The sequence below is a fragment of the Ochlerotatus camptorhynchus genome, unplaced genomic scaffold, assembly GCF_037179485.1.
Source record: "Ochlerotatus camptorhynchus isolate MF236.1 unplaced genomic scaffold, CSIRO-AGI_Acam_v1.1 ptg000292l, whole genome shotgun sequence".
Classification (NCBI taxonomy): Eukaryota; Metazoa; Arthropoda; class Insecta; order Diptera; family Culicidae; genus Ochlerotatus; species Ochlerotatus camptorhynchus.
Genome location: NW_027040781.1, coordinates 712,094 through 734,956, shown reverse-complemented (window position 1 = coordinate 734,956; position 22,863 = coordinate 712,094). Strand labels below are relative to the sequence as shown.

At 42.4% G+C, this 22,863-nt stretch overlaps 1 protein-coding gene across 3 annotated transcripts in view; it reads left to right on the top strand.

Annotated features, from left to right (window-relative positions):
- The window catches only part of Cad87A (cadherin-87A), a 727,611-nt gene that overhangs the window by 52,154 nt on the left and 652,594 nt on the right, over nt 1-22,863 (top strand). Inside the window, exon 1 of one of the 3 annotated variants that reach the window (XM_065228519.1) lies at nt 16,133-17,135. The exons of the other annotated variants lie outside the window; for them this stretch is intronic. The gene's annotated coding sequence lies outside the window, so the exon portion shown is untranslated. Of the gene's footprint in view, nt 1-16,132; nt 17,136-22,863 lie in introns of those variants that run through there. 3 annotated transcript variants of the gene reach the window in all.

Genomic DNA, 22,863 nt, shown 5'->3' with positions numbered 1-22,863 from the left:
CTAATTCGACGAAGACGGCAGGAAACATTTCTGGATCAACAATAGAATAGGGCCAATCAGCATTTGTAAGCAAACCGTTCCAAAGCCTCACAAATTGAAGGCCGCTCACACAAACCAACACCAACATCTTGTATCTTGTTTTCCGTACTGAGCTCCAATGCTACCGACGCCAGGGAGGCAGCTCCCAGAGATGTTATGCCTTAGAACATGCCGATGGCACCGACTGAGATTGGACCCAGGCCTGCTGGGGTGAAAGGTAATGACGCTAACCACCGGCGCCAATATCTATCACGGCGAATGAGAACGACCCAAATTTGAGTTTAGTTATCTCAGAAATAAGTGCAGGAACTCAGCGATGAGTAAATATTCTTCATGTTTTCCCAGGTTTTTCCAGGATTTTCCAGGGAAAAATTCCCGAATTTGAGAAAAGTAAAGATTGGATTCACTCAGTCTATTGGTACTACTCCGAGACTGAATAAAATTTTCGTCAATTTCCTCATTTTCTGGCAGATTTTTTAGGTTTTCCACAGGAAATCATGAGACAAATTTACTCATCGCTGAGTTCCTACACTTTTGGCGATTATGAGTGAACTAAACTCAAATTTGGGGCGTTCTCATTCGCCGTGTACGCAAAAAGAAAATAGCCAGTGTCGCTACTTGATAGCAAACTACTCATAATGGGAGGAGTATTTGTAGCTTTTATACCACTTGGTTGCACATCATTCTGCTTTAACCTAAAAAGATATAAAGCAGCGCTGCTGTCTGGTATCAGCTCATTTTCGCTTCGGACGGCGTGGTCAGCAATAGTAGCAGTAGGTCGTGGCAAAGGAGGTGCCAATCGTCATCGCAAATTCTTCGAGATAACCACAATCCGTCGTCTAACTCGCCGTGGCAGTGTCTGACGTATCTCCGGTCTGATCTACGAGGTGTGCTGAAGGTGTTTGTGGAAAATGAGGTCCGTGATGCTGTCACCTATACTAAACACGCCAAGCGTAAGTGGCCATGGATGTCCTCTTCAATAAAACGGCCCTTTTCAGGGCCATCAAGCTTACATCAGTAAAGAGTTGGAATAGAATTGATCTATGCTTGTTTGTCCATATTCAGAACCACAAGCCCCCAACGACCACACAAACTTGGAAGCAGGGGTGCAAGTGATTTTGATTGATTCTCGTAATCAACTTTCTTTTTGAAAAAGATTACTACAAATTTGGATCGCCTACAATTCAACACCGGAAAGAGTTGAGATAATAGATATTTCAGGCATAACATTTGATAACGTCACAAAAGCATTTGTAAACAAACCTTCTAAGGCCCTTTACACGCGAACCAAAGTACGCCCACGCAAACCAACTACATCATCGCATAGGGGCAACTATCACCTTTCCGTTTGGTTTGCGTGGGCGTACTTTAGTTCGCGTGTAAAGGGCCTTAGAATGTTTGTTTACAAATGCTTTTGTGCCGTTATCAAATGTTATGCCTGATTTGATCAATTAAAAGAACTTAATGCTCTTCACATTTATTCCGTCCACTAGCGGTCCTACGTCAAGCTTCCGTTCGTGCCCCTAGGCACAGACCCTTCTACTTTTTTTACTTTGACTGTAATACCAAGCTATTGATTTACCGTTGGGTGCTTTGTTACCTCAAAATCAGCTAAGGTTAAAATCAGCCTTGATTTTCTGCTTTGTGATTTTGCTGATCTCAAGATCAGCAATGATTTTCGACCGTTCCTGATTTTGGTTTTTTTTTGCCATCACGGCCGCTGACGGTGTTGAGCGATCCGATAGCAGCGCTATTTTATAACTTTACAGATTCTAGCAGAATGATGCGCAACCAAGAGGTACTCGATTAAGACGACTGGGTTAGGGAAAATGTTTTTTTCCTGAATATAGACCCTTATTACGGGTGTCACTTCACGGTGAAAACGAAGTGAAGCGACCAGTTGTCACTCACGGTGAAGTGATTGCCGTGTAAATCAAATGGGAATTACTTCACCGTGAGTGATAAGTTGTCACTTCACCGTGAAGTGACAACGGTAATAAGGGCCATAGTAAAAAAAAATATAATTTTTTATTTGTAATTTTTTAAATGATTTATAGGAAAAGTATTTATTTCAGCAGAAATATTTCCTATCGATTGGTGTATTAGAATTTCAATTTAATGTATAAATGACAAAGTAATAAGCGTTCAAAACCTAACACCTTTTTGTGACGTTTGCAATTTTATATTTTCGATTTACTCCTGTACCTTCCCGTAAGACGTAGTCGACGTCAAAACCACTTACATGATTTTTCTAAATTTATTGTTTTCAGTGACGGAGTGCAATATAACTTTCTATAATTCATTTTACTGTAGTTAGTTTTGCAGGCCCTATCTTTTTAAATGAATAAGTTTCTGAAAAAAATCTCAGATATTCGACATTTTCAAAGAGTTGTTCTGATTTTTTTCCGGAGAACAGCTTGTTTCTCTGCGACTGAGTCTAAAAGAGAACGGGTGATTCTGACGGGCTCCGTGTCAGAGGATGATTCTATTGTTATATAATATGCATTCATATGTATAAATGTGGTGTATGAATGTTATAGCTGGATATCATGACTAACATTCTTAAAAGGTAATATATTCTTCCCTATTTGTAAAATTCGCAATAACTTGAGAACAGATCAACTTAGGAAAACAATTGTAACACTATTTTACTAAAAATTATACGCAGAATCCATTCATGGTATGAACATACTAATACAAACGAAGTTTTAATATGACTGGCAAGTATTTTGACGATTCAGCCTCTCCTTTGCCTGATACCGCTTCAACTTCTAGCTATGTTTTCGGTTCTGCGGCCTCCGCACTAGCCACACCATGTCCATGCATCCATCCTTCCAACTGCCAGCAGATTTATGCCGCCACCTGCTCTTCCTCGGATCCGGGACACCCTAAAACAGGCACTGCTACAGACATCCGCCATCTTCATCGTCCCGGTCTTGTGGTAGGTGATGGTATCGGGGGCTTCTGGTCTGCAACCTCAGGCGAGTATGTTTGCGATTCCGAGCTTTCGGTACCTTGATGTCCTTTCGATTTCCAGCTCCCGTGATTGCTCCTGGAATGGTCTTCGGATCTGCTACCAAAACGTGCGTGGGCTGAGGACTAAAATCGACTCGTTTCTTTTGGCTGTTGTCGAGGTCGAATATGATTTGATTGTGCTAACGTGGCTGGACGACTGAATTTACTCATCGCAACTTTTCGGTTCACTCTATTCCGTCTTCAGAACTGACCGTTCTCCCCTTAACAGTCAAAAATTGCGCGGTGGCGGAGTGCTGATTGCAGTATCAACGAGACTAGCCAGCTACGTAAGTAAGTCACCCATTTCCAGTCAACTGGAACAGCTGTGGATTGTCGTAGAACTTACACAAAGCAAGCTTAGTGTAGGCGCAATCTGCCTGCCCCTCGACCACAAAAACGACTGTACGATCATCCGTGAGCATGTGAAATCGTTAGGATCGATTTATTCTCAATTAAGTCCCTGCTCTCCCGCTTTCGTATTTGGTAACTACAATCAAGCAGGTTTGCAGTGGCGCTTTACAGACAGTGGCACACCATTAATTGATCCACTGCGTTCGCATATGCCGGTTGCTTGCTGTTAGCTCTTAGACGGTTTTAACTTTTACGGGTACACACAAGCGAATACTTTTCCGAACCGAAATGGACGTTTGCTAGATCTTGTCCTGACAAATGATTCCGCATTACCGGGCACTTCTGTTTCCTTGCCGGTCGAGCTACTGATTGATCTAGATGCCGATCATCCCGCTCTCGTCGTGTCATTTCTCGATGAACATTTCAACTGGTCCTATCTGCGTTGATCGATCTGCTATGCAAACAGATTTCGCACTGATTTTACCGCATAGTTTGAAAACGGAGATTTTTATCTAGCGTCCAAAACATCAAATACAACAGGAAAAGGTTTTCCAGGTGCGTTATTAACGAAAGAGAAAGTCGATGAAGAGAATCGATCAATGCAGATAGGACCTTTTGAAATGTTTATCTAGATTTGCCGATTGTTTTTACGTCGTCATCTGAGTGCTACTCTTTGGACTTTCGCCGAGCTGAGTACACGCTAACTTCTGCTTACTCACCAGGTGAGTCGATCGTACTCACTTTCGTCCGATGTATCGAGTTGTCAAAAATTGAGTAAACGAGAAATGTCAAACTGAGTAAAAGCCACTCAGTCAGCAAAATCCTAGACTTGGAAAAAATGCCAGTCATGTCGGAGGAAACCTCATAGAAAATGTAACTCAAAACCGGCTGAAATGCCTTCAGGTAAGTACGAATTGCTTAGGAAAACGGTGTTGAATGTTTCCTTGAATAAAAATCAAAACAAAAACTCTCCCTGCAACTGAAAATACCGGCGAGTGGATTTGACTCAGTCTACGTGAGAACGTAGTTTACTCAAAAGTGAGTCAACATAAGGCTACTCAATTTTGAGTAGCCATACTTGCCGCTGAGATGAGTACATTCGACTCAATTTTGAGTTGACCAGAATAAGCGTGTATTGTTACTCTATTCTTACCCTCCCTCAATTCAAACGAATCAAGGAAAGCTCACAGAGTCGTTTCATGTTTACTCTCTCTGACACTGCACCTTCGAGCATAAAGAAGAAACATGAACAACATGAACGCTAAAAGGTTCATCAGGGTTGAATCCAACTAGGTACATTAGTTTCACCAAATCTAACCTCGGAAAGATTTCAGAAAGCGAGGGGGGAAATTCCAACATTGGGGTAATGTTCATCATCGAAACACGGATAACTCAGAAATGTGTGAAATTCTAGAAACATCTACTTCTTCACAAATCAAAAAAGCCGTAATGTGTAATTTAGAAATCATGCCTCGATAATTGAAAGTTTACATTGATTGTTTACCTAACATACAAAATCCTACGAAATGACGTCTTTTATCTGTTTCCTTTTTACTATACATGTCAACTAGCCTATGTGTTTTGTCTTCTGTTCTTGCATGCGAATTTGTGTTTTTTACTAATCAAACCAGCGCGATTCACGGTTTTGGTGGTGGTGATGATGGTGACTTACGGTGGTGGTACCGACTATCGGTGATGGTGGCTTACGGTTTCGGTGGTGATGGTGATGGTGGCTTTCCGTGATGGTGGCTTACGGTGGCTTTTGTCTTGCAGCCTGATGGATGTCGTCTTTGAATGGCGACTAATAATGGCCGCAACAATGTGGAACCCCCTGACCATGCGTCTATCTGACGACAATGGACTATTGTCTATTGAATCGCCCTATTGATGGCAAACGTGAATCCACAACTTGGACGTCGAGAATTTCCCTCTTTTTCCGTTGTCTCCAAGGGAGTACACGCAGGGTTGATTTCTGGCTCCGGGAATTGTAGAACGTCCACGTATGTCCAAGTTGCGAGTAAAACTGAACATTTACGATTTATGAACAACGGACGGAAAAAGGCCTAGTCAGGCCTGTTAAAACAGCCCAACAAACATTGAATGTTGAATAAGAGCTTATTCAGGCGAAAACAAGCTTCTTCAGCTAAAAAATAGCTTAATCAGCTGTTGATCAACTCAAATTGTTTGTTGGGAGACATTAGTCACAACCACTCACATACATTATAATTTCCGCGTAGAATTGAAAATCGTCACCATATTCTACGAAACTTTACCTTTTTCCGATCTTGAATGTGTAAGACCCGCTTAACGGAAAGGGAGCACAGTGCCTTTTTGTTACAATAATATTGGACCATAATATCTTGCATGCCAAGCTGGAGATACTTGGCATCTCGTCAACGGCTGTGGATTGATTCAGATCTTACTTGGTGAATCGCTATGTATGGGTTAAGATTGGCGCGTCGGAATCGGATGTTTTCTCAAACAACTCGAGTTTCGTAAGGCAGTAACCTTTGACCGCTCTCACCCCCGGACAAGTCACGAATGACCCAAGAGTGTTAAAGTGACTATAATAATAAAAAAAAAAAAAAAAAAACCTTTGACCGTTACTGTTTTCGATCTTTTTATACGACGTCGCCTTTCTGATACCATCAGGATGCCGCGTTTTCTATGGACACGATTCGAAAATCATCTAAAAATATATTAAAAATCTCTCAGACTGGTAGGATCTCCAGAATATGTTAGGACTGGTGCTCAAGAAATTTGATGAGTCTAAGCATCGAAAAATGTAACATTATTACCTATCACCGAAAAATCGAACCAATCATGTTTGACTATGTTCTCTACGGACGCTGTCTTGCTCGTGTAGAGCACATGAAGGATCTCGGCGTTAGCTTGGACTGCAGACTCACTTTCAGAATCCCTTACAATGACATCATTTCCAGAGCTTGGCAGAGGCGAACCAGCCTCAGGCTGAAGCCTCCCTAATAAAGAAAACATAACTTAACTTAACATCTCCAGAGCTAATCGACAATTGGGCTTTATTTTCAAAATTGCCGACGAGTTCCGTGACCCGCTATGCCTCAGATCACTCTACTGCTCACTTGTGCGATTCTTATTGGAGTCAGCTTCAGTTGTTTGGTGCCCTTTCCATGCTAGCTGGATCACTAGAATTGAATCCGTTCAACGCAAGTTTGTGAGATATGCTCTTCGTTTCCTCAACTGGCATGACCCAACAAACTTGCCACGGTACGAGGAGCGTTGCCATTTCCTGGGAATCGAACGATTAGAGGTGAGACGGACGGTCGCTCAAGATATGTTCGCTAGAAAGCTGCTTACGGGTCCAACACTGCTGTTTCAGCTAAATATGTATGCCCTTGAGAGGCCTCTTCGTCAACGGTGCCGAAATTATCAGCTGACGTGTTTCATCACCGGTTACTTGACCTTTTCCGTACCGTTGTCAGTAGAATTTTTCAATATACAAATAAACAAATAAATAAAATAAAAAAAAAATCAAAAACTAATTTTAAAAAATCGTTACTTTGCACGAGGATTGAAGGCATAATTGAGCTTTCTTTGCAAAACTAATTTAAAAAATCGAAGGGTAAAATGGTCTGTGTCTAGGGGCACGAACGGAAGCTTGACGTAGGACCGCTAGTGGACGGAACAACTATGTTGATCATTTAGTTCTTAACTCTTTCCGTTTTTGAATTGGTGGCCCTGAAAAGGTGGCCGGTTGTTTTTGGCGGCCACACCAGTGCAAGTCGATGCCGACCGGATGACGGCGGCCTAGTTATGCTGCCTATTGTGGGAAGCCTTTCCTCCGCTCGATGTGGGCGTTTTCGTCGTCGTCCGTCGGCTTCGTATTGGTGCGATACGTGCTGTTTCATGCATATGTCGATTTGGCAAGCGTTTGTATTATCGCTGTTTTTCTCCTCCCTTCCTTTCACTGGTGCAATGGTGAGCGATCAACCAGCATTGAGCTCGCTCATGTGAGCATGCGCAATGTGGCGTTTGTTCGATTGGCGCTCTATCGTTGCGTCCGTGTTTGGGATTTTTCGTTACATGTCTGAATTTTGAAATTTTTTTAATGTGAACTCCAGTATAGAAATTAAAGACGTAGTTCTACGTCAAAAAATAAATAATCTAACTATTAAACACGATTTTTCTGTGATTTTTCTCTCATTGTGTTTTTTTCTGGATAGAACATACCGTTACCTACAACTTCTTCTCAGACATAATTTTGATAAAATATACTGTTTTCAAATTACGATTTTTTTTAAATAAGCCATAATATAAGCCACAAATTTCATTCAAGTTTGAAAAGGTCGCATAGCCAAGCATAGCCAGGAACCGCAAAAATGTCTTGAAAAGTCCAAAATGATCAACATTCTTTGGTACAAACAACGTAAATATTTACCTTTTTTGACAAAAGTAGAAGGGTCTGTGCCTAGGGGCACGAACGGAAGCTTGACGTAGGACCGCTAGTGGACGGAATAAATGTGAAGAGCATTAAGTTCTTTTAATTGATCAAATCAGGCATAACATTTGATAACGGCACAAAAGCATTTGTAAACAAACATTCTAAGGCCCTTTACACGCGAACTAAAGTACGCCCACGCAAACCAAACGGAAAGGTGATAGTTGCCCCTATGCGATGATGTAGTTGGTTTGCGTGGGCGTACTTTGGTTCGCGTGTAAAGGGCCTTAGAAGGTTTGTTTACAAATGCTTTTGTGACGTTATCAAATGTTATGCCTGAAATATCTATTATCTCAACTCTTTCCGGTGTTGAATTGTAGGCGATCCAAATTTGTAGTAATCTTTTTCAAAAAGAAAGTTGATTACGAGAATCAATCAAAATCACTTGCACCACTGCTTCCAAGTTTGTGTGGTCGTTGGGGGCTTGTGGTTCTGAATATGGACAAACAAGCATAGATCAATTCTATTCCAACTCTTTACTGATGTAAGCTTGATGGCCCTGAAAAGGGCCGTTTTATTGAAGAGGACATCCATGGCCACTTACGCTTGGCGTGTTTAGTATAGGTGACAGCATCACGGACCTCATTTTCCACGAACACCTTCAGCACACCTCGTAGATCAGACCGGAGATACGTCAGACACTGCCACGGCGAGTTAGACGACGGATTGTGGTTATCTCGAAGAATTTGCGATGACGATTGGCACCTCCTTTGCCACGACCTACTGCTACTATTGCTGACCACGCCGTCCGAAGCGAAAATGAGCTGATACCTTTTTTTTAAAGTTTAAATGATCTTTATTTTAGTTTAACTTGGACGATTACCATATAAATTTTTACTAAGTGATTTAATTGCTTTCTTCATCTTTAGGTATGGGCAAAATTTAAAATTTGTTTTACAGGATTAGTCCTAGACTTAGTACACGGTCGACCACCTTGGTGGGATTGGTTTGTTTTGTTTTTAGAATTTGAAGAGAAACTACTTAATACTACTATTTACAGCTTAAAACTAACTTACTCTACTATATACACTTAACCTACTATGTACAAATTGCTTATTAAAGCATGTTCAGAAAGATTGCATTTTTGAATAAATTTGGTTGTCATATCATCAATTTTGGAATCTACTTTGGGAATTTCTGCCTCTTGATGGAGGTCTGCTATTCTTGTGTCGAATGGACGATCTAGGATCATCCTCAACACTCTATTCTGTGCAACCTGGATTTTGTTCCTGTGGGTCTGAGCGCACGATTCCCACACCGGGGCGGCATAGAAGATCGCGGGGGCTATGATCTGTTTGTAAACAGCCAGTTTGTTTTGCCTTGAGAGGCGGGATCTGCGGCAAATGAGCGGATACAAACACCTAACCAAGGCGGAGCACTTAACTAGGGTTTTCTATATGTGCGAGCGGAACAGGAGCTTCTCATCGAACAACATCCCGAGATAAGTAACATCAGTGGACCACTCGACCCTTGTACCATCCATTATTACGGTACAGGAGGGAGACGGTTTAAGTTTTGGTGATTGTCTGTGAAGGAACATGATCGCTTGGGTTTTCGAGGCGTTGATTTTGATTTTCCACGAGGTGGCATAATCAGTAAAGGTGTCAAGGCATCGTTGCAGCTTGTTCGTAATTTCACGAGGCATCCTACCCTTGACGGCTATCGCGGTGTCATCTGCGAACAGAAAGAACACGCAACCGTCTCCTAGAGGAGGGATGTCCGACGTGTAGATGCTGTAAAGCAGTGGTCCCAGCAGACTCCCTTGCGGAACACCTGCTGGGATCGGAAATTGTCCCGAAAGGGAACTATTCAACGACACCCTGAACGACCTTTGCTGGAGATAGTTACGGGTGATTTTCACAAGGTATGGTGGAAAGTTGGAGTTACAAAGCTTGTATATAAGTCCGTCGTGCCAGACATTGTCAAACGCCTTTTCGACGTCTAACAAGGCCATGGCTGTGGACTTGGATACAGCTTTGTTACTTCGGATGTTATTCATCACCCGCACTAGCTGATGATTGGTGGAATGCCCCTTGCGGAACCCGAACTGTTCCGGAAGAAGAATGTCATGTTCCTCCACAAACTTGTTTAGTCGGCTGAGGATCAATTTTTCGAACAGCTTGCTCAGCGCTGAGAGCAGGCTAATCGGTCTGTAGCTTGACAGTAGTGAAGGGTCTTTCCCAGGTTTGCGGATCGGGCTGATTTTTGCCACCTTCCAGATGCTTGGAAAGTAGTGCAGCTCCAAGCATCTGTTGAGGATGGCAGCCAGCAGCGAGTGGACCCTCGGGCTGAGATTTTTCAACGCTAGGTTGAATATTCCGTCAAACCCGGGAGCCTTCATGTTTTTACTATATTTCAGCGCTGAGCAAATTTGTTCCTCTGTAATCCGTTCTTCTGGAGGGACGGCACAAGGGTAGGTATCTAACGTCTGGACGCACTGCACAACCTGGTTCTCGAGTGGACTTGGGATTGTAGAGCCAAGCAAATGCGATTGGGCAATGTGCTCCCCAATTGCATTGGCCTTCTCTTCGTTGGTGATAAGCCGTTCGTCATTGACTCTAAGTGGTGGAATGGGCTTGGGGTGAGACTTCAGCACCTTGGCAACCTTCCAGAATGGTCTGGAACGGTCGTCCAGGTTCTGAACGAGCCGCCCGAAACTCTCGTTCCGGATTGAGACCATTCTGGAAGCGATCTGCCGATTCAGATCGACCATTTCGTATTTACGCTGCAGATCCCCAGTCCGCTGAAACTGGCGTCTACGAACATTTCTGAGCCGAATCAAGAGTTTGGTGTGGGAATCAATTGCTTGAAACTTACCCCTCACAGGAACTCGTCGAACGCACTCTTCGTCAGCCACGGATATGGCTTGATGGAGACCCTCCAGGGCCCGGTCGATGTCCTCCACTGTGTCGAGTGGTGGGTTGTCGTCGATGTGGCGGTCGACCACGCGTCGAAACTGGACCCAGTTGACTCGATGGTAGTCCTTCCGCTGGCACGGTGCAGGGGCCACGTTGTAGCCCAGCTCGGTCAGCACCGGTTGGTGGTCCGAACTCAGGTCGTTGACGGCAACCGGCTTGGCTAATCTGGTGTTTGCCAAGAACAGGTCCAGCGTCGATGGGTTGCCCGCCGGTGATGTGAAGGTTGGTTCGTCCGGAAACCAGACGGAATAGAGACCATGCTGGGAATGGTCGAATAGCAGGCGGCCGTTTTGGTTCTGCTGGTAGTTCCGCCAGGCCTCGTGCCGGGCGTTCAGGTCCCCTCCGATTACGAAGCGGGCATTGGTGCGGGTTATGATGGCAAGGTCGTTCTTGAACTGCTGTGCTGTACCATTGCTAACGGTACATTGCCGGGGGCAGTAGACAACGATGAACCGGACGTTTCCGGTCGATGTTTCCACCTCAACGCCGACGGCCTCGATGATGGAAGTGCGGTAGTGGGGTAGGGTGCAGTACTTGATGCCTTTCTTGATGATGACCGCGACACCGCCCCCCCTGGAGCTGGTGCGATCAAGCCGGACAATGCTGTGGTCGGGCAGCCAGAAGCTGTCACCGGTCTTGAGGTGGGTCTCGGTGAGAAGGCCCACGTCGATGTCGTGCTTGCGGAGGAAGTCTGCAAGCTCAATGTTTTTCGCCCCTACGGAGCGAGCGTTCCAGTTGGCGATCTTTATGGGTTCACGGTCCATAATTAGCGACGAAGGAGATGATAGCTTGGAGCTGTTGTGTTCTTGTTGCGCAGGTGCGCTTGATGATGATGGCCTGGGCCAACAGTGTGACGATCTCATCCGTTGACAGCGGAGAATCGTCTGTAGCTTCGCCGGTTGTACCGGCCAATCCCGGAGCAGGGGGATCCGTCGATGGCCCGGAGGCTTGACCGGGTACTGCAGCGGCAGCCAACTGTTGGTTGAGCGGGAGCGGCGGCAACACTGGAATTGGCCGTGATTGGACCGGTGATAACGGAGGAAAGTTCTGCGCGTTGTTTTCTGGAACCTTCTTGCGACCGGGCTGGTTGTTGGACGAGGCCTTCTTCCGGATCTCGGCGTATTCGGCCCGCTTCGGACAGGCCTTACTCGTGGCCTTGTGGGCGGCACCGCAGTTGGCGCATGTGGGAGTGGCTTCCTCGATGCTGTCGCAGTTGTCGATCTTGTGGTTTTTGCCGCATTTGATGCAGCGGCTGGCCATGCGGCAATTCCTGGTGCCGTGCCCGAACAATAGGCAGTTCGAGCACTGAGTGACGCCACGGTGGGTGGGCTTATACCGCTCCCACTTCACTACGATGTGGAACAGTGTGCGTGTCGTCTGGAGATCCTTCACGGTTGTGGAGTTCTTCTCCAGATGGACCAGGTAGAGCTGGTCACGATACTTGATGGCCTTGCTGCGGGTCATCTTGTGGACTTCGACCGGCTTGAGGCCGTTCGCCTTAATCTCGTCCATTAAGGTGGTGGTGTCCATGTCGTGGAGCCCGCGCAGCACCACTTTCAGCGGCTTGGTGGCCTCGATGTCGTGGGAGAAGTACTCCAGCTTCATTCTGTCCAAGAGGGCCTGAACTGCGTTAAAGTGTTTTTCGGCCGGGACCATCAGTTTGTAGCCTTCCGTGCACCGTTGAATGGTGCAGCGAAGGCCCTGCTTAATGTAGAAATCCAGCTGCTCCCATAGCCCGGGAGGGAAGCCCTTCACATAGAAGGGTGGCAACTTAACTTTTTTCGGCACCGTCTCAGGGTCCGACTGCGGCTGGGCTCCGTTCTGCAGGGCGGAGAACGGATTGTTGCTCAGCAGCTTTTTTGCTGCCGATGCGGTGGCGCTGCTGTCTTCAGGTCTGGGTCGTTTAGTTCCGGGAGGCCCCGGCTGCGGGTCCGCAATGCCTGTCGGGATGGGCAATGGGGTTTTCTTCTGCTTCTTCTGGGCTGGCTCGGTGGTCGCGCCATCTCCTGGGAGAGTCTGTTTTCCCGGTAAACCGGCACTCGCGTTACCGCGCGATTTCTTACCCATGGCTGGGTCAGCGAGAGCGTCACTACACAACGCGGAGCTAATTCGACTTGCGAACGAACGAACGAAACTAGAGAGAATTCAAATCGACTGAACTGCTCAACAGTCTGGCAGCGAATGATGATGAGCTGATACCAGACAGCAGCGCTGCTTTATATCTTTTTAGGTTAAAGCAGAATGATGTGCAACCAAGTGGTATAAAAGCTACAAATACTCCTCCCATTATGAGTAGTTTGCTATCAAGTAGCGACACTGGCTATTTTCTTTTTGCGTACACGGCGAATGAGAACGCCCCAAATTTGAGTTTAGTTCACTCATAATCGCCAAAAGTGTAGGAACTCAGCGATGAGTAAATTTGTCTCATGATTTCCTGTGGAAAACCTAAAAAATCTGCCAGAAAATGAGGAAATTGACGAAAATTTTATTCAGTCTCGGAGTAGAACCAATAGACTGAGTGAATCCAATCTTTACTTTTCTCAAATTCGGGAATTTTTCCCTGGAAAATCCTGGAAAAACCTGGGAAAACATGAAGAATATTTACTCATCGCTGAGTTCCTGCACTTATTTCTGAGATAACTAAACTCAAATTTGGGTCGTTCTCATTCGCCGTGATAGATATTGGCGCCGGTGGTTAGCGTCATTACCTTTCACCCCAGCAGGCCTGGGTCCAATCTCAGTCGGTGCCATCGGCATGTTCTAAGGCATAACATCTCTGGGAGCTGCCTCCCTGGCGTCGGTAGCATTGGAGCTCAGTACGGAAAACAAGATACAAGATGTTGGTGTTGGTTTGTGTGAGCGGCCTTCAATTTGTGAGGCTTTGGAACGGTTTGCTTACAAATGCTGATTGGCCCTATTCTATTGTTGATCCAGAAATGTTTCCTGCCGTCTTCGTCGAATGAGATGCTAGATTGTTGCTTCTTCCATCGAAAATATCCGGCCGTGGCGATTCAAAGTTGATCAAGGTTGATCAAAACAATTTGTATCCCTGCTTCCAGTTTGATTACATGAGCATTTTGTGTGGTTGGTGGTTCTGAATATGGACAAACAGGCAGATGAACTCTATTCCTACTCTTTACTGTAATAAGCTTGGTGGCCCTGAAAAGAGCCGTTTTGTTTCCAATGTTGGTGATGATTTAACCTCTGAAACCAAACAGAGTGCGTCTCTGTCACTTCAAAACGTAGATGACATCCATGGCCGCTTATGCTTGGCGTGTTTAGTGTAGGTGACAGCATCACAGATCTCATTTTTCAGAAACGAGGATCGGAGGCGAATGCCACTTCGACTTGTTTCGTCTACTTACTACTCTCTGACGACTGTGCTGGGGAAGCAGCATATGTATGTAGGTAATTGGTGGATTTGTTAGTTAATTCGACGCTTTTGGACAATGCTAAACATTTACCAGTTTTTCAATAGTTTCTTGTTGAAAATCAACATTCGGAAGCATTGTTATCAATGCGTAGCCATATTTCTAATCGATTGGTGATAAAATTATTAAAAATTTGACCAGGGGAAGCTGAGTTATTAACGTTCAAAATCTTTCTTAATTTGTTACATGTTCCATTTTCGGTTTTCACAAAGTGTACCCCCATATAGAAATCAAAGACGTAGTCCTACGTCAAAACCCAGGTAATAATTGCGTTTGATTATGAAGAAAAGAGACCAACTGCTGTTATGATTACCTGAGATTTGTCAAATAATGTAAATATTTACATCGATTGTATCGAAGAATACCTTTATTTTGAAAATGCCAAGATGGTTCCGACAACGCCAGAGCCGCTTGAAAATGAATCAGGCATTGGCATTCCATAAAAACAACGTGTAATTAAGGGTATTGGTATTTCAGATCTATGATGCATAACGAAATGATTACTAGATGCCACAAATGACCCCAATCATGGCTGATATTTAAAAGGCTAATCAGCCTGACAACGACTATTTGTGAATTCTATTTACCTTGTCCTTAAAGAAGTTTAGCGTACTAATTGAACGATCTATTAATTTCCATTTCAGGTGAGTCCTGCAAACCTGTTGTGAACGTCTAAGCGTAAGTACAACACATCATCTCCATCCGTCCTTCCATATTCCAAATAGCATTACTGCTCACTCAAATGACCCAATTCCATCCTACAGTGTCAAAAGACTACCAACCGTACTAACAACCGCCGACTATCAGTTTTCCCTTTCTCACAATATCGTGCAACAACTCTCCTCCTTCGATTCGAGCTCTTCCGAGTCGACTGAAGTGAAATGAACACCCTTCATCGTTGATTTTCAGCAGCCGCCCGATGAAAGGGGAAGTTTACTGCTAGTTGCGACGGCTTCAGTGCGAAAACACGCCGCCCCCGTTTTGGGCGGCATTCGATTGTGACAGTTGCCCGACACGCGTTGGGCGGCCAGTTGTCACTCATTATTTGACGTTTTTGTATGAGATTTCGTTCTATAAACTTCGATTCAAATACAGATTAATGCTTAAGAATTTCAGCTGACTAAATTTTCATGGAAAATTTATGAGAAATTTTAGATTTCCTTCAAAGATGCCACGTTTTTCCCGGCAACGGTCAAGAGTTTTTCCCCAACAACACCAATACGACATGCTGCCGTCTCGCTCGGGACATGCGCAAGAGCAGTTCCACTGGTTTCCCGGTGCGAGCACCATCAATGCCCACCAGCAACGTGTACCAGGATTCTCTCCGCAGAGCATGAGAGAGAGAGAGAAAACCAATCCCCAAAAGCACGTTGTGCTCGCCGCTCGCACCACTCAGTATGGGTAATGTTTTGATGATATTCCCCGACCACGACGGCACGGAATCACAGAATCCTTCTCGCGGTCGTCCGTCAGTTATCGTCGTTTCCTAACACCGAGGGGAGCCAGGGAAAAAGTCCTACTCCAGTCAGCAGTTGACGGCGCGATTTCAATCCGATTGGATCGTTTTTCGGAAGCGGAAGCAACGGAATTCAAACGGCGATTTCGTGTTCTTTGTGGGTGGAAAATCAGAAGTGGTGCTATTCTTTGGGTGACGAATTGGAAGAATAACAACCGGATGATCTACCGTGTTGGGGTGAGGAAAATTCGATAGGCGCAATTTTACGGTGATTGGTGGAGCTAGAGGTTGTTTGTCAAAGAATAGGTAAGCCGGGCGTGGGTGTCGGAATGATTGGTTGAAATCTTAGATCGGTTCGGGGTGCGCGTTCGAAGCTGCTTTCCCATCGTGGGGGTACACCTGTTCGTCGTCTTTGTTGCACCCGTGGCGGGTGGTTTCATGAACCAACGCCGCCGCCAAACGAGAGGCGGGCGAAAGTTTCGTTATTAATTCTTTATCTCGAGTTTGTGTTGTTCTTTGGTGTGATCATTGTCGGTGTTGTTGTTGTTGTTATCGTGGAGCCGGAGCCGGCAGCTACACACCATTACCTTAAGAGCAAAGTTCTTCCGGTGTACCGTGATCCTGGTGTCATGCGGGATGCGGTAGCTGGTGGGTGGTAATCCAGCAAGGACCATTTTTCTGCGACTGCCTCCGAGAAAGTGAGCCGGGATATCATGAATATTTTATACGACAAGTGTGCTTCACGTAGCTGTCAGTCATTGTTGGGATTGAGTGCAGTAAGAAAATAATATCCTTTTGCTGAAGAAGTTGCTCCGGCCGGAGGAGGAGAAAAAGAAAAGAAAAGCAAAGAAGTCATAATAGATATGAGAATAAAGAAAATATAATTGAAACGTGTTTGTTGGAAAAAGTGTTGCAAAAAATAAGAACGGGGTAGCTCCGTTGGAAGAAATTAAAAGAAGCTACTATTCGAGCTTGCTACCAAGAAGCCAAGGAGGCAAAAAGTGAACGGAAAAAGTGGATGATTTATTCAGTGGATCTCCTCCGCAGTGTCGGTGGTGTGGTCGCAGATAGGAAGAAGCATCGTCAGCAGCAGCAACGTTCGTCCTCCGTTCGTCTTCTCAGTGCAGGAAGGTGAAGGTTGTGCGAAACTGTAAATCAAGCGGAACGACGACGACGACGACGACGGAAACGACGAATATGAATGCGAAAGGAGTCGTCGTCATCGTCGAGTTGGTCGCCTTCATCGTCAACGTTGCGGCCCGGTGGCAGAACCATTTTTCCGCAAGTGCTCGAGTCTAAGCGTTATTAGGAAAAAGGATTCGTAGAAAAAAAAAACATACAGGAGGTCAAGAGGTGCACGACGACGGAGGAGAGCTTTCGTCATCTGCATTGTGATTCGTGTGTTAGGAGGAGCGGACAGCGTGTGTCAGTGCAAGCAGCGTTAGAAGGTAATTATGTTTTACCTTTGAAATGCTCTGATATGGCAACTGGGAAATGTTGAAGTTATGGAAACATTTATTGATTTGCATTTTATTTCCATTTGTGTTTTCCTGTAAAAACGCTAGTTGCATTGAATTACCTACATTGTGCAAATGGTATGTACAAGAAAATCCATAAAAATTTGAATTCAGAATACTCAAAGATGCAGAGATGCCAGATTTTGTTTTCAGAAGTCTGCGAAAAATGTCTGTGAATTTTATAAATTTTTGTAATTGAGCTGCATAAAATAAGCAGAAGTTTTGCGTGTAAGAGAGGGGGGGTCTTGAAATAGATGCGAAATTCGAAGTGTCAGTAAAAGTCATGTTCGAACAAAAAAGACCTGCATTTAACGAATTGAACCTAATTGGAGTTTGGAATGCATCCATTTACGCCGTATACGTTAAAAGCAATTAAAAGAAAAATAAATTACGATTACGTGACAAATGAGGTCGACTCACAATTGAGATTAGTTCACTCATATTCTTGTAAGCGTATTTAACTCATAGAGTGAGTAAAACTTCCCTTACTTTTAAAGGAATTTGTTTTCTAATATGAGCAACATCTCGTTTCCATTGGGAATGCACATCATATTTTCCATTAACAAAACCAATGATATCTATCTGAATTTCACATAACATGCATGTGATCACATGAGTTCAATATGATAAATCACTTAAATTTCATTTGACACATAAGGTTCGTGTGATTTTGTGATGCAATTCCCAATTATGATATCACATGAAAGTTATGTGAAATTCTAATGAATATTTTCCATTGGATTTATTCTTTGAGTGTATACTTCGTCGATTTTTGTCATATTCGAAATGAAATATGAGGCTCGGAAAATTTTATACAGTCTACGAGTAAACTACGTTTTCTAGAGTTTGAGTAATTTAAACTTAAATTTGAGTCGATCTTATATGCCATGTAGTGTGGAAATCCTTTAGCTACTTAGTACTAGTCCTTTTGCACGCCAGCAGCGGGGGAACGAGCAAATCTGAGAGAGAGATTCAACTTTCCTAAATATGGAGAAATAGACAATCAAAAGCGCAATTTATAAGCTTATTAATACGATTCTAGGGGGCGACCCCGGCGTAGTCGTTAGCATCCATACCTCTCACGCCAAAGTCACGAGTTCAAATCTCTCCCCCGGACAAGTCACGAATGACCCAAGAGCGTTAAAGTGACTATACAAAAAAAAAAAAAAAAACGATTCTAAACACTTCGTGCTGATGAATCAGATCAGGGTTGCTGAAACGATTCAGACAGGAAGCAATATCGAAATAAAGATCATCGAGGTACTCTCCACAATGGTACAACGAAGCCAAGTACGATGAATTGGCGCTAAACACTAATACTGTAGTAACGATTTTACAAATACAGTTTTAAAATAAGATATATCAAGCAACATATTCATAACGTTGTGCAAAATAATTACACACCTGGGGGAGAAAAACCCTATTAGCTGATACCAACATTTTTACCTTTCTCCTACACCAAGGTGTACCGAAAGGCTATGATATCACTTGAAAAACACAATTTCGTTCCAAAACCCGACGTATACCAATAGACTCATCCAGGTTCGAAAATCATTTACATTCATTTGCCTCTAACATTTTTCATCAACAGCATTCCGCAAAATGATGCATAGAGCTTTTGTAGGTTTTGCTATTAGCTACAAGTTTTGCTCATAACTCAAATCTGTATCTCTTATGCATCACGAACAAGAGCGGGCAGAACTTGTTACTGTTTTTTAGTGAATGTAAAATACATTCACTGAAAAACAGTAGTGGCTTCTGTTCGCTCTGCTTCGTCATGCATAAGAGATACGGATTTGACTTGTCAACAAAAGTTGTAACTAATAACAAAAGCTACAAAAGCTCTATATATCATTTTGCGGTATGCTGTTGACAGGGTGGCCAGCGAGCCGGGAAAACCGGGAATACCGGGAAATATCCGGGAATTTTAAAAGTAACCGGGAAAACCGGGAAAAACCAGGGAATTCGATGAGAGAACCGGGAAAAATATATTATCCACACCATAAGAATAAATTTTTACTCTGGAATTTCAGAATTAACCATTAAAACAGAGTGATTTTTTACCAAATAAATGTCTTTCTTTATTTGCTGCATAATTGTCTTCAGATTTCCACCTTATATGTTTTTAGAATTGAATCACTCAGCAATATTTCAAATTGATTTTTGCTATTCAATTTCAGATGGAAAGTGCATGGGGCTTAAAACAAAATTTTGAAGATGCTGGACTTTAGAAACAAATATTTGTAAAAATGAAACTGAACTATTTTTTCTCGGGTTTTAATTTTATTCAAAATGTTCATGATATGAATTTCAGAATGAACTAGAAATTCTGCTCTGAATTATTATAGAATTCTTCTAAAAGTAATCAGAAAACACTCTGCGTAATAATTACCGTTGAATTCTTTTTGAAATTTCTTTGAAACCCCTTCTAAGAAATTTTTGGGAATCCGTCTTAGAATTCCCTTAAACCTATTCGGAGACTTTGATTTCATTGAAATCCTTTTCAAAATTTTCTTTTAACTCTATTCAAAAGAGCATAAATCTTTCGAAATTTGGAATTACTTTAGCATTTAGAAACCCCTTGGAGTGTTTTAAAGAACTTCTTTCTAATTATTAGCAATTTTTTTGTAAAATTTTTTGTTGGAGCTCTTTGATGATTCTTTCACACTAGGGTTGAAATTATCGCCAGAACACTCTTAGAACTCCGTGTTTTGTTGAATTCTAACCATAATGCTCTTGGGATTCTTCAAAAATTACCTAATAATTTAATTTAGAACTTGCAATCTTCTCCCCAGAAATCCTTCCAAATTCTTCTAACAATTTTTAAGGACTTCAAAAATTTAATTTTGTTGTTAGAATAATTCTGGAAATTCTGCTCAGAACTTCTCCTTCGAAAACTAAGTGGGAATCCTCTTCAACAGTTGTTTGAAATCAACACTTTGAATACTTTTAAACTTTACTGAAAATTCCAGGGTTCGTCCGCAAGATTCTATCGATTGTTCTGTAATTTGTTATAACCCTTAAAATGCTTCCAATTCTCAGAGCCTTGACAATTATGACTGCATGACTATTTAATAAATTTGATTTTTTTTTTCAAATCTGTGATCTTGGGAAATTTTTAAACTCTCACATTTTAACTATTTTTTCTCCAAATCTTGCATCACGAAAATTGTTGTTTATCTCAAATTTTGACTCTACACAAATCTTGGGAATCTATCTTTTTAGTAAATAATCTTTCAGTATTTTTTTTTTTTATTTTTTTTTCGTGTCTATCTTTGTACATTAGCGTGAGTACTGAAAGGTTAATGTTTATGTTAGTTTAGACAATGGAGTGAATACACATTTTCTTTATCCGATATCATTATCAATTTGCTCTAATTCTCATTTGTATCAAGTTCATTTTTCTGAAACATTTTTAAATTAAATCTCTTATTCTTCACAATTCTTTCTTAAAACCTATTCATCCCGATAGCATTTGGCCCAGTGACCTTATTCTCTGTCACTTAATTAATTCTAGGGCTTTGAAATCATAGAATGTATCGAGCATAAAATGTGGTAGAATTCGATTTATCAAAGTATCTCGAAAGATCAATATATTGCACAGTGGTTTAAAAGTGCAAATTCGTGAACTTAATTGTTTTCTGAGATGTACGTACGTTTTAGCATTAAGCTGTCTTCAGAAGATTTTCATAGTTCTGGATTCCGCACCTTTTGGAATGTTCACCTTAATTTTTCTTAAGGTGCAACTGCACTTCAAAAAACTAACTTTTTTATATTAACAGATATCGAGATGATGTCTTCTACAAAGTTGTAGGGCTTTCAATTTCAAGAAACTTTGCTGAAGACATCAAGTTGCCATGACTTCATTGTATGGAGATATAAGAGATTATTAGCCAGTTGCACCTTAAAATCAGTTGTTTGAGTTTTTCTATGTCTATGTATCTCTTTGGTGTATTCTGCAAAGTTTTAGATAATATCTAAACACACAACTTTTTTGAAGACACCAAAGTGCTATGATTTGATTGGCGAGAGATACAGTGATTTTTAAGCAAAAAATCACCCTTTTTCAAAAAGCTATAACTAAGCTGGCCGCAAATTGCCGCACTTGCAACAAGTTTCATTTGAAAGCTCAGAATTTGTACTTGAAATGTTGTGGAGATCATTAGTATCCGTTAGTATCTTGGAAACTGTGGTGGATTTTAGTAAACAAAGATTTAAGATTTTTGTATGGGGCTATTCAAGTAAAAACGATATTTTGCTAACTAACAATGGTCTTGATTTTTTGTTTAATTTCTAGTTTGTTTTTACTTATTTTAAACTAACTTAAAAGTAAAATAACATGTTAAACTAATCCAAACATAAAACCAAAGTAACAATTAAAAATTTCTGACAAATTAAACTTCAAAATCATCTGAAACATCATGTTCATCCTCCGAATCCATTTCTTCTCTATCATCTAAGCTCAACAAGAACTTTGCGTCTTGAGACAAATTTTTTGTCTCCTTTTTGGGGCTTTTCCGCATGCTTGAGATTAGTGGATCTGAAGACACTAGCAAACGGCGAATCAAATCAAGATTCAAGATCGTTCTGGAACATTTTCTAGTGTGGTCTCGGCGGTATCGTTTGAGGTCTTTATTCCTCGATTCCTGTGCTTCTTCGGAAAGCTGTCCGATAGGAACCGTGAAATAATTGATGACCTGGGCACCATGAATCAGGATTTTATGCACTGAAGCTGGCATGTAGTACCAGGGGTATAGGTCCACTAGATACTTTGCTGTTTCAATGCAATAACTTGAAAACCGTTCCGTGTTGATTTTGTGCCCTGACGCTAATACCTAAGAATATTGTATTGTTTGTATGTACATCTGGTTTTTCAGTATTCCATTTAATTACCTGTAATATGGTACCACATCGTTCCAGTGCTGTCACATCCAGTCCAGTTTTTGCAGCTGTTTTCTTGGGATCGGAAAAGAAACGTCGGGCAGTATTGCCGTCGTTGGACGTTCCAGATCCTCCAGGCTTAGGCTTGTCAACAATCAGGCCAGTTTCCACTTTGAACCGTTTTTGGATTTGATTCTTTCTAATCTTCATGGCTTGAACAATCTGTCCTCCACGCGTTCAGTTACTGAATCAAGATTGTTCATCAATTTCGGGGTTGCATTACAAATATAGCAAGTTTGTGACGATTTGTTGCCCGTAACAGCATTGCAGACCTTTCCGTCTACCATTGTCAAAACCATCTCATAGCGCACAATAATGGTACGGCCTTCTACCGTTATTACTGTTGGAACAAGCTGGTCAATCTGATTCTCTATATGTTTCTTCTCGTTGATTGATACTTCCGTAGTTTCACTCACGAGCTGAATCCTCACAGGTCTACAGAATCGGGTTGATGATGGTCGGGGATTTTGGAACAAAACTTTTCCGTTTACATCTGCCTTAATAGGAACTAAGGAAGTAATAAACATATTTGAATCACTAGATTCTCCGTCGTCATTCTCAAATTTTTGTTTGTATTCCGCATGTCCGCTGCTGCCATCGAATCCCCATTTTACCAAAAGTACAACCTGAGGAAAATAAATTATTGGTTCAAAGTCTCTATAATGAAAATAAAAAAGGTACAACCTGCTTGAGCTCGTCATCTGAAAAATCTTCAAGA